Source organism: Gavialis gangeticus, unplaced genomic scaffold (genome assembly GCF_001723915.1).
Source record: "Gavialis gangeticus isolate Ggan-Ray unplaced genomic scaffold, GavGan_comp1, whole genome shotgun sequence".
Taxonomy (NCBI): Eukaryota; Metazoa; Chordata; order Crocodylia; family Gavialidae; genus Gavialis; species Gavialis gangeticus.
The window spans coordinates 42,585,201-42,597,747 of NW_017728998.1; the positions used below are offsets into that span (position 1 = coordinate 42,585,201).

Consider the following 12,547-nt stretch of genomic DNA (forward strand, 5'->3'; position numbering starts at 1 on the left):
CCCAGTCTCCTCCAAGAAAGACCCAGCAGTTCACTCAGTGCTTCTCCCTGGTCATCCAGAGGAAGACACTGGGAAGTGATGCAAGGTGTTTCTCCTCTCCTTCCCCTTTTCCCAGTTGCAGAGCTGGACCCATTCTTCCCCTTTAACAATACTAATGTGTAGTCTATGGAGAAAGATGTTGACAGAGAAATGTGGGGAAAAAAGGGAGGGATAGTGTAATAGGCAGGGAAGATGTAAGAGGTGGGTTCTGGGGGAGAAAAAGAAACAAGAGAGGTGAAGGGAATAAAAAGACTAAGGAGCAACAGGAAATGTTTGATCAGAGAAGGACACCACTGAGGAATGAAAGGCAGTAGAAGTTTGGTAATGGTGAAAGGAAGCAGGCTGCTGGAAAGAGCTGGAAGGATGGGTAGAGAGGCAGAGGGCTGAGATGAGGGCATAATCATGGGTTCCTGACCCCAACACAAATGAGAGAGAAGTGGAAATCACCACAGCCAGTAGGGTGATATAGGAAAATCAGAGGTGGTTTGGGGATGTGTCCTAAGTACACAACGCTCAGGTCACATTCAGGAAGGTCACAGACTATACAAGTTAACAAAATATGCCTGGTGCACTGCTGATCTTCCTGCAGACAAAGAGCTAAAATAAATGTTACAACAAAGCACTTTTTATTAAGATCACAATAGTTACATGGCCTAGCACTGCACTGATCCTACACTTCAGACCCTACCTTTAACAGTAACATCAAAGAGGGAGGACAAAACACATGGATTGTTACTTTTGGAGCTTCTTTGGGATGAATAAATACAATCTGCAAAGTTGACTTATTTGAGTTTTATGTTTTCTGCTTGCTTTTCACCTCATGAACAGCATCAAGCCATATCTTCCTTGGGTTTTCTAGGGGCCTGTGTGAGATGCAGAGAGTTGTAGTAGCAACTTTCTATATCCTTAAATTAAAGGGGAGAGAAGGGGAAACACTGCTGAATATTTACCAGAGAGGTCTTTTCCCCCAGCTGTTTGTTCGGGTGTTGGAGTCAAGTAAGTAACAACAAAAGAATGCAAACTCCTCAGCTCACGTACAGGAGCGTTACTCTTGAAATTAACAGAGCTGACTGACTTGTGTCAGCTGAGGATCTGGCCCAGAGAAATCTCTTCCCCCTTTGAGTTGCTCAAACTGTACTTGTGATGTCACCATCTCACTAGATCTGCAATCATCCACAGAATCTGCTAGAATGAAGGAGAGGGCACCTGGAACCTGATTCTCTGGTGTAAAACAAGCACAGAAAAACCAGCTTGCCTTTTTAAGCCTTCTGTAGAGGTTGACCCTCTTAGATGATCTTGAAGAGGACAATACAACAACCTCCTCTCAACACTTCTCTTCTAGAGTATTCATTCTTATGCCCAAAAGGCCTCTAACAGAGATTCTCTTTCTTTTCCTGTTTGTTTGTCTGTCTGCAGGTCCAAACACTTACGAAGATGCGGCAGCATATATCCAAGCACAATTTGAAAGCAAAAACCGCTCCCCCAACAAGGAGATTTACTGTCACATGACTTGCGCGACAGACACGAACAACATCCAGGTGGTATTCGACGCTGTCACCGACATCATCATTGCCAACAACCTTCGAGGCTGCGGCTTGTACTGATACCTTCTCACCCTGTATAGCAAAGCAACTTCTTTGGTAATGATCACAGTGCGAGGGGGAAAAAAGCAAAACAAAACAAAAACCGAATCAAATGAGAAAAAAAACATAATAATAATAATGCAAGTTGGTAAATAAAAAGGCATAATGAAAACATATATATATATATACATATATATATAAAAAAATCCACAACAACCTTTTTAGTTTGTCTCAAAGAGCTGTGGGCAGAACTGATTTCTCTGACAGATCTCAGCCCTTCCTAGCAAAGCTGCTAGTAATAGAAATCGCATCAATTCAATCAGCCAAGAAAACCAACGCTGTCATTTTCTAAATGGTCTGCCCTCATGTTCAGCCTAAAATAGACCATGAATTTTAAAAGAATCTCTTCTTAAAACAAATAGTGGTGATGTTATTTTTTTAACTCTCCTTTGTGTGTTGGGGTTGTGGGAAGGAAAAATTTTCTTTATTTCCTTCTTTCTTTCTCTCTGCTTCTCTTTCTTTTTTGTATATGTTTTGGGGGTGTTTTTTGGGGCAGGGTTTTTTTGGGTACTACCATGGGAAGCTGTAGATCAGCTGGTACCACCCTGAGTACAGGGTTCGGTGGGCTGAGCTTTCAGTACCTCTCAGTTCTGTTCAGCTCTTGTGGGTTTAAAAGGCAAACAAACAAAAACAACAATGGAAAACAAAAAAGACAACAAGAAAAACAAGAAAAAAGTAAGCCACAATATTTTAAGACTTTAACAGGACGTGGCAGGAAAGCACCCTTATGTAAAAGCTCTTCACTTGTGGAATGTAACTTTGTCCCAAGTTAAAGCACAGGATGGAGAGCTTCAGGCTTTTTTACCAGCGCAGAGTCTGTGAGAAAGAGGAGGGCCCCTAGTAGCGCGCATGCACACACACGCGCACACACACATGCACATGCACACGCACACACAAGATGGGGGGTGGGAAATGTATTTGCCAGTCCAATTTCAGTGCCAACCTCACTATTAGGGCTGTGGGCAGGGGAGGGGAGTTACAAATATTTTTTTAAACAAGGTTAATCACATTGACCATTTTGATGCTGTTTTACTTAGTAGTGAGCAACACCCCTATTATTTATTTGATTTTTTTAAAGCATTCAAGCCTGGGCTCCCTTTTCTTTCTCTCTCTCTCCAGACCACTTCACGGACTCTCCTGTTGACGTTCTCCTTACCGGTAGCATGACCTTTTGGCCTTTGTATAAGACACAGCCTTCCTTATTGAGTCGATGTATAATGTTCTGAACATGGAATGGTGGCTGTGTGTTTCCGTAGAATGCTGTAGATCTGGTTTTAGCTGAGTCTTTACATTTAGAAGCTAAATGATTAAAAAAAAGAAGAAAAACATTTAAAAAAAAAACTTTTTTTTCCATGTGCTTTGTAGCTAAAAAAGAGGGAAAAATTCTTCCTTTCACGTTCTCCCTTCCCCCATTTCTTTTCAAAAACAGATTTTTGCAACAGTTCTAGGAAGCATTCTCTTCTCAATTCCTCATTTTAATGGGGATGAATTTGCATTTGTTTTCATTTAAGTTCCTTTTCAATTTTTATTTGTGCCCTGCCTTTAAAAACTAAAAAATAAAGGTTTTTATTAGCCTGGAGTAATAAGACCATGCTGTAGTACCATGACAGTGGGTCAGGTATCTAGAAGGGGCTGTCTTTCTGCTTTTGTTTTTCCTAGTTTAATAACAACTCTTTGCTCTGAATTGTCTCTCTCATTCTCCAGGTTTGTATTGAAAAAAGCACAGCTGTCACTGGCCAGTCAATAGTGGCCAAATTATCTAGAGATTTCCCCCATTTCAACTTTATTTTCTCTAAAGAATACTGTGTATTACATACCATATAGGTTTCCTCTTCTTTATTTATTTTGGGGGTTGATTTGGGGGCTTTGGGGAGGGTATTTTTGTTTGGGGTATTTTTTGTTTTGTTTTGTTTTTTTTAATTTTTAACTCTTTCCAGTGAATGCTTTTTTGTGCTGCTTTTTCCCTCCTCCGATCCTTCCTTTTAGTGAATGTTTTTTCTCTCTCATGTGGGGATGTTTGTGCTGCAAAAATAATTAAAAAAAAAAAAGAAAGAAAGAAATGATTTAAAAATTTTAAAAAACACACACAAAAACCACAAAAACTATAAAAAAACAGAATCGAATGTAGTGTTTACATTAAAGCCACAGTTTTCATGACCAATCCTTCATCATTTCTACTTTGATTAGTAATCAGATGTCTTCACAGTTTCACTTTTAAGAGTTATCTTTGCTGAAGAAAACCAGTTACACCTGTTTAAAATAAAATGAATAAACAAAGAGGAAACTAAAATATATATATATATAAAGCGCCAGGTCTTTCTAAGCCTTTCTATTACCAATCAGTGAGGTTTCTGTGATATATTAGACACTGCCAATCTCTTTCTCTGACTAATGGAAAATTCATGTGTAGCTCAATAAAGAGAATGTTTGTCTGTATTCCTGGTCTCTCACCTTCTGGTTTTCAGACTACACTTATTTTATAACTGTTCTTCCGTAAATAAGGAGAAAACATACAAAGTGTTGCACCTGTTGGGTTTTTTGCCAAAATATAGCAAAGTACATTTAATTCCAGGTTTCTGGAAAAATTCAACTCCTATTTCAGCACCACAGTAAATGGCCAAAATTTCAGTATTCAGTATATTTATTGAATGTTTCCTGGTTGCTAAGTGCCTTTGGGCTTTAATTGTGGATGCCAAACAGTTAAAAATCTAATCTATATATTTTGGGAGATTGGGAATAGGGGGGCTTTTTCCTTCAAGTAAATAATTTCTAGTGTAGGATCCCATTTGGCAGATTTTCACATATGGACACACCCCACTGTACCAGCACAGGGTACCACTGACTTCCATGTGGTTCTGTACTGGCATGGAACTGTGCCTACACACACAACCTGCAGGATTAATGCTCAGATCAGAAGTGACTGGATGTTGTCATCCCCTGATGGCTGTTGGTGATCTATGCAACATGAGTTTGGTGGTCTCCATCAAGTGGATGTATCACATGAAATGCCACCTGCAGTAAGGGCCATGCTGTTGATATTCTTAAACAGAGACTCCAAGGATAGACTGCCCAATGGAATCTGAGCTGCGTTCTGGTCCTCCAGTGCAGGTTTCAGACATAGGTGCAGGAAAATGGAGGGAGGAAGCTTCTGCTGTCAGCACTTTTGCTGCACTGGCATGGTGGATAAAGAAAGAGCATCAGCTTTGAAGTCTGTCACTTGAGAGCCTTTCTGCACCACTGAATGTGATTAAAATACTTAAATTGCCAGTAAAATGGGAAAAGAATACCTACAGCTCCTTTCTGGAGTGTTCTGGAATGCAAGAATGAAAAAGTTCCTATGGAAGATAGGTATGAATTAGCACTATTTAACAGAAACACAGCTACTGAGAGATCACAAAAATAATTACAGAATCAGGACTCTCCCAGGAAACCAGCTGCAGGTGAGAAGGCCACAATTCACAAAACACATTCCCAGCTGCTTAACTTTAAGTATCTGGAAAGTACTCACCTGCTTAGATACATGGTTATGTGTTTGCAGGACCAAGCCTAAATATCTAATCTCACTGAATCCTATGTTCCTACTGTAGATTTCCACTAACAGTGGTCTTCACAGCCAACCATGATGTGGATATTCATCTACTAGGGCCTGCATTAAGACTCCCAGTTTACTTCACATAGAATGAACTACCAAACAGCCAACACAGGGCTTACTATGGTGTCCAGCTTGGAACATATTGAAACTGGTGATAGAAAGGTACAAAGTCAAAAAGTGAGCTAGTTTCAGTCCATTCAGCTATCTAGCTGCACATCAAATACGACGTAAAACCTATATTCCTCCCTAGCCCGCTGGAACCATGACATGTTCTGAAGCTCCCTCTTGCCATAATTAATACCTCAAACTGCATCCAAGTCAGAAAAGAGAGTCCTGGGATGTTTATTAGCCCCACCTCCCTCTCCAAAGGAAATAAAAGCCCAAACTACAAATTTGGTTGCAATGTGCACAATGCAGTAGATTCAAAAGAAAAATAGCTAAAAGACATCAAATATTTAGGAAAAGAAATACTGGGGGGAAATATCCACTATAAAACAGAAATGAAAACTGCAATAACAAAGATGTTCCTATATTTAACTTTCAGTGGCACAGACATGGGGAAAGAGTTCAATCAGTTAAAGCAGGGCAAAACCAACAGAGGATCTGGTTGAAAGCCAAGTGAATGGCTCAGAAATGTTCAGTAGACATTCGTTTTGATAAACAATGAATTTGCTTAGCTTTGTATCTCTGTCATGCACACTTCCATGAATAAGCTAGCGATTGAGCTCATCAGCATGAATTAGAAGCAAATTGTAGAGAATATTCACAGAAGATCAATATGAAACTTGCAAGTACATATACTTGCATTGGGTATGTTCATCCTAACAGGGAATAGAAACAATGCTATATGACATACATGTCTAACAAAAACTAACCAACATAGCTTCAGTATCAAACACTGAATTATTTCAAAGGGTTTGGGAACCATTTACAATACAAGAATTTTACACAGAAACAATTTGCTGAAGAATGAATACATATATGATCTTTGTTAAATGCATTGTAGAAAATGTGCAAACAGAAAAGAAGCTGAAATTAATTGCACACATTTCTTTCTTCACATAATTAGCTCAGAGGCACAAAACAGGAGGCTGCTGCAGCATTTGAAGTAGTGGGGCTATTTTTCAAACTTCCTGCTCTCTGTTACAAAACAGTGGTGGAAGTGGTATTGCCAACCATCAGACAGATATTCATGATATAAAGATCCATGTACAGACATGTTCCAGTCTTGAGGGAGTCCAGAGGGGAAAGGCAGAAAAATGACTTGATCTTTAGCAAACTGGGAAGCTGACCAATTTCAGATGAGACCCAAACAAAGTCTAAGAAAAAAGCAGAGCAGATGAACAAAAATATTTTTGTTACAAGAACCTGGAATGCAATAGTCAACCACTGAAGGAGCCCTTCATTTGCCTCATCCAGTGGTAAATAACCCAGTCAACTCACAAAAATGAGCATGAATTACCTCTTTGTGGAGGAGTAAAACAAATCAAAGCAAATGCACTTTTATTTTTTCCAGGAAAAGCCCTCTGTTCTGCCTTTCATTACAAGGAAACAAACATCCTAAGGCCCCGTTCACAACAAGACATTAATAATAACTAGCTGGTATAAGGGCCCTACAGCAAGCCATTTGCTAGGACACTTGAACTTACCATATGAGCACAATGCCTACATCCCTGTATGAGTCATGCCAGGTGTTTCACAAGACGACATTGAGAGCCTCTGTAATGAGGCCTTGAGCTCAGATCGAGAGGAACTGTTGTTCAACATTAACTCCAGACTCCATAGACACTGACTCCAGTTCTGTGATGGGCTATTAACCTGTTTACACATAACCCAGAACTGGCTATTGCAGTTCAGAAACAGACAGTCATCTCAAATCCAGCTCTGGTTGGTTACATAAAGACAGAAGCAAATGAAATCTTTCTTAAAACTTGAATGAATGAAGCCACCAAGGATTCCTCAAGTCTGGTAGAGAACTGACACCTCTATGGCATAGTGCAGTCTACCAGTAGACAGGAAATCACAAGTTGTCCACTTACATTAGTGCTTCCAGCCTTCCATCCTGTAACACAGCACTTCACATTTGGAAATGATGCCAAAGGCCTGCTGTGAGGAGTAGAATTAGGCAGGCCCTATGGAAAAGATACATCAAGAGAAGCAGAATGCAACTGCTTAGTAGGGCTGTGCAAAGCACAGTCCCTGATTCGATTCAGTGGAGATTCAGCCCGATTTGGTGACTGAATCTCCAAATCTGAATCAAATCAGAGGACCCTTTAATCTCTCTGAATCAAATCAGAACCCTCTGAATCAATTCAGAGAGATTTGGAAAGATTTGGACATAGACACAGCTTTAAATGTTTTTTCTATATAACTCTAGGTAGCAGGGGCTCGCGAATGCTGCGATGCTGGGGCGCATAGAGTATCCCACAGAAGCATGGCGGGCTCCCCAGTGTGCTTGGCAGCAGACCTGGAAGCAGACCAGAAGCACTTCTGGTCCACTTCTGGGTCTGCTGGGGAGTACACTGGGGGGACCCCCACACCCCCCGGTCTTGGTGACTGGTGCCTCCTGGGTCTGGGGGGGCACCCGGGCTCCCCACGTGGATGATTGCCGATCTGGGGAGGTGTGGGGGGGCCCAGTACACTCCCCAGCAGACCCAGAAGTGAATCAGAAGTACCCACAGACCCAAAAGTGGACCAGAAGCACCCCAGCATTGCAGCGATCACAAACCATGCCTGTTACCTCAAGGAATGCAGAAAAAACTTTTAAAGCTGTGTCTATGTTCAAATTGCTGATTCTTCAAATAGCATCAAATCTTCAGATTCAGATTTGGCCGAATCAAATCAGGGACAGTGATCCGAACCAACTAATCAAATCACTGTCCCTGATTCAGGCCAAATCCAAATCAAATAGGGCCTGCTTCACACACCCCTACTTCTTAGCCACCACAGTATGGCATGGTGCATGTGGAAGTTCCAAAGAGTTTGCCAAAAACCATCTCAAAGAATTAGCACAGTGTAAAAACAACCGGTCCTTTCCACAGGGTACCTACAGTTCAGTTAATTCTTGGCAAATCAATTAATTAATGGACTTTAGATTGGACTGTTAGCATACATGCACCCTTAAAGTTTTCAGCATTGCTGGAAGAAACTAGTCCAAATAGTGCACTTGAAAACAGGGGATCAGCAGCATAAACATTCCACTGAGCCAGACTAACCCGGGGAAACATGTTATAATATTCAGCATAAATTCACCTAGGTGTAGACATTAGAGGCAGGCCAATTGTTTAATCAGAAGCAATTACAGATGATAAATGAGTCAGCTGTAATCAGTTATTGCACAGACAAATGTCAAAAATTGAACTTTTAATTCCTCCTAACTGACTTTTCTGTGTCTGCTTGACCAGCAGGAATTAAATCTCATTGAAAGTCTTGTGCTGGGAAAGACCAGCATGGTGTAGTTTTGTAGAGATTTTGGCCAAAACTTTTTTCCTGGCTTCTTTTTGCCTAGATTCTCAACCTCCAGAATATCACTAATTTGCATCTGGGGTTCAGAAAAGCCTATTTCAAACTAACCCAAAACTGAACTAAACACTGGATATGTGGATATATGGAAAAACTAAATGTTTCTTACCTTGGTTTCTCTGGGAAAAAACAGACTATATTTAACAGTGAGCTGTAGCAAATCTGAAATGAATTTCATGTTTGAAACAAAACCCCAAGGCACGTAAATTTCACGTGGTTTAAGGTTTTGAGTTTCAGGTTATTATAACTGTAACTGCGCTATAAGATGTAAATCAATCAGTCACAATGTGGTAAAACTGAACTTTGGTTCCACAGCAGATTGCACTGCTGTCTATTAAAATCTGTCTTACATCTCTGTTTTCGCATTAGGAAACAAAATGTTGAGATGAAGCTTTGGTTGATATGCCCTCCTACAAAATGCTATCTGAATGGTACTTCCCACACCTAGGTGGGATCAGAACTGTGCAAATAGCTGTTCCAACAGGCAGACAGCTAGATATTATTTTGTAGGACACTAATACATACAAAATAAAGCTCTCATCCTATGCTGGGAAAGTCCATACTTTTGGTACAGAACTTAGGCAGAAGGCAGGGCAGGTTGGCACCTTTGGGCCAGGTACAGACATTACACTTTTATGCTTGATGTGTTAAATATTGCAGTTATATCAGCTTCTTTTTCACTGAGCTACAGCATTGCCTCTCTGCTCTACTTGAGCATCTTTCAGCTGGTTTCTTCGCTACTGATTTAAACTATGCCACTTACAGAAAACCATGTAACTTGATTCTGCCTCAGACTTTTGGAATGTCTGTACCTAGCCTTTGCAACAGACTACTCATCGGATGCTATTACATGGAACTTGGCTTTAATTCAAAAGTGCATTATTATACAACTGCTTCTCTAATTCAGTCTATGCATCTCACTAGGATTACCAGTTCATTCTATCTATGCAGTTCTAATACCTTCAACTAAGTAATATTTAAGCATCCAAAGAGAAATCAAAATGTGTACCTCCCACCACTCACTTTGATCTCTTTTCATTTGATGGTGTATTTATTTTGCTTGTGGCATAAGTGGATAAAACACCCCACTACATTCCATGAGGAGACTTGTTACAGCTGGTGGAAACATTTCAAACTGTTGGTGAATAAATAAGGCAAGGAGGGACTGTGAATATTTTTGTAAGAAAATAAATGTTTTCCATCTTATGATCAGCTCTTATATTGGTTTTCTCAAAGGTGGTTGAATGTGATGCTAGCCGCATTTCTCCCTTCTATACCATTGGCTTCCAAAACTGGTAGGCCTTAACCACACTAGCCAATGGCCAGTGGGCCACCTGGGCTTAGGTGGACTCTGAACTAAGCCATAAAATGCAGAATGGTTCAATGATGATCCCTCATACCCATGCATACCGAGCAAAAGGAGAACAATTTTGAACCTTTCCCTTATAAGCATGTCCCAAGAAGATAAAACAGTTAGGAGATTTCACTTCTTCCAAAGTGTGTGTGGAAAGTGGTCAGTATAGATCTACCTCTTGTTGAAGGTTGATCATGAGGCATAGGTCCATCTGATACAAATGACTGAGCACTCCCACATACCCAAAAGAAAGGTGAACCCTTCCCCTCCCTGACTCTCTGCAAATATATAGCATGGCCAATTTATTACCAATCTCAAATTTAACAGCTAAATCTTGTACAGATGAACAGTTCTTAAAAATCTCACAACATTAATATCTCAAGATCATATCCTGACCAAATGAATGCAATTATTTCTGCGAAGGCTTGTCTGAAAACTTATTCTTGAATGTGAGAGTCAAAATCAATTAACACGTTTCCATCCTAAACAGGAATAAAAATCAGCAGCAGGAAGCAAGATACGGTCCTGTTTATAGGCATTTCATATTCATAGTTGAAAACCATCCAGAAAGATAATCTCCAGAAGTAAAAAGCAAGCACAATACAGAAGACTGGCTATGAATGTTTGACTTTGATGAATAAAGGTACATAGGAAGGAAAAATGTTTTTCATTTTAATTGTAAGAATATTTTCTATGGCTCTCACTCCTTCTGACTGCTTTGCCTGGCACCCACAGGGGTCTTGACTCAGCAATGGAGAGATACTACTCTAAAACCAAGTGCCAGCAAAAGCAAGGAGGAAAAGTGTGTGTGGCAGGAAAAAATAAACTCTGGGTATTTAGAAATCAGAAGCAAGCAGCACATCACAAAAAATCAGGACTAATATTGAAAAAGAGAGTACAGGAACTGTTGTGTGTTAAATATTCTTACATCACGTATTTTCTGTTCCTTAAAGCTTAACTTTTGGTAAACAAAGAAGAGCTTTTCCAAGATATATCAAAAGAAACCAGCTTAAAGATGCTGGAGGACAAAAAATCCAGTCCTCTTCAGGATGCAAATACAAGATGTACAGATTATTCTGTTCATCTGAAGGGAATAATGGCACATGGTTCATCTACAATTGTGCCATCCATTTCTTTAAGCTGGTATGTCATAGGCCAGGGGTTGGCAGCCTACATCGTGCAAGCCAGATATAGCTTACAGAACCATTGGATCCAGCTTGCAGAACTAAGGGAACTTTGGCAGCAGAGGGGTTTCACCTGTGCTGTGGCCAGGTGGCAGGTAGAAGCAATGGTAGGGGACAGCTCCTAGTGCTGGTCTTCCATGGACCTGAGCTGGATCATTCTAGGCTGCCACCCAAAAAGGTTTGCTGACCACTGTAATAGATCAATAAACTCTTGTTTGTGAAGTTTGCATCTCTCATGCCTATGTAAAGGATTTACTTTCCAGTGAGGGATAATTTTGAATCAGCTTCAGGTACTGAATGCTACAGTCCCTTACCAAGTAGAGCAGAGAGGCAATGCTGAAGCACAGTGAAAAAGAAGTTGATATAACTGCAATATTTAACACATCAAGCATATGCATTACCAAGGCCTGTTCTGCCTTAAACAAGGGCTGTCCAACATCAGGGCAGCTGGGGGCTGTAGTTCTGGCAGGCCACAAACCCAGGGGCCACATGGTATGTGGGTGAGGGGGCAGGCATCCCTTGGTTTCCCCCACCACTGCACGGACTGTCCAGCACATCCCCCTGCTGCTCACACAACACAGGCATCTCAATTCCCTCCCACCCCACCTTCTCTCAGCTGCATCCCGAGTGCACAGTGATCCCTCCCCTCTCCTCCCCAGCCGCACACATCCCCCACCTGCAGTGCAGGCATCTCAGCTTGGCCAGGCAACTCAGACACGGTAGGTGGCCAGGCAGAAACCCACAGACTGCATTCAGCCTCCAGGCTGCAAGTTGAATAGCTAGAACTATTCAATTAAATTATAGCTAGAACAACCTAGATTCATTCCTTTGCTGATTTCTGCTCAGTGCAGGGTGTAGAGGCAGGTTGCACATTAAAAAACTTAATATAAATCTCCAGTTTCCAACCCCAGCCCCCAAGGTAGCTGGTCATGTCACCCTGCCCTATTTTATTAACTACTGAAAAAGAAAATGCCCCACTGACAGAGCTGGTCCCAAATTAGGACCTTCATAGAGCCGAGTTATGGCAGATTTAATCTGGGCCTCATGTAATATTGAATGTAGTAGGCTTGCAGATACCTGCAACTGTTGCAAAGAGGGGGTCAGTACTAGCTCTAGCATCTGTAGATCATTCAGTGCCTATGTAAGAAGCATTCAGAGACTTTGATCATTCTCATCCATGACAAGGGAAAACTGTGCAAGGTGATATTCCCAG

The 12,547-nt window shown here is 41.0% G+C and overlaps 1 long non-coding RNA gene across 1 annotated transcript; it reads left to right on the forward strand.

Moving 5' to 3' along the window:
• The first annotated feature begins 678 nt into the window (after positions 1-678).
• LOC109289650 lies at positions 679-4,118 on the forward strand. Its single transcript, XR_002095441.1, has 2 exons — positions 679-1,679; positions 2,802-4,118. It is a non-coding gene; the product is annotated as an uncharacterized LOC109289650 (long non-coding RNA).
• The last annotated feature ends 8,429 nt before the right edge of the window (positions 4,119-12,547 follow it).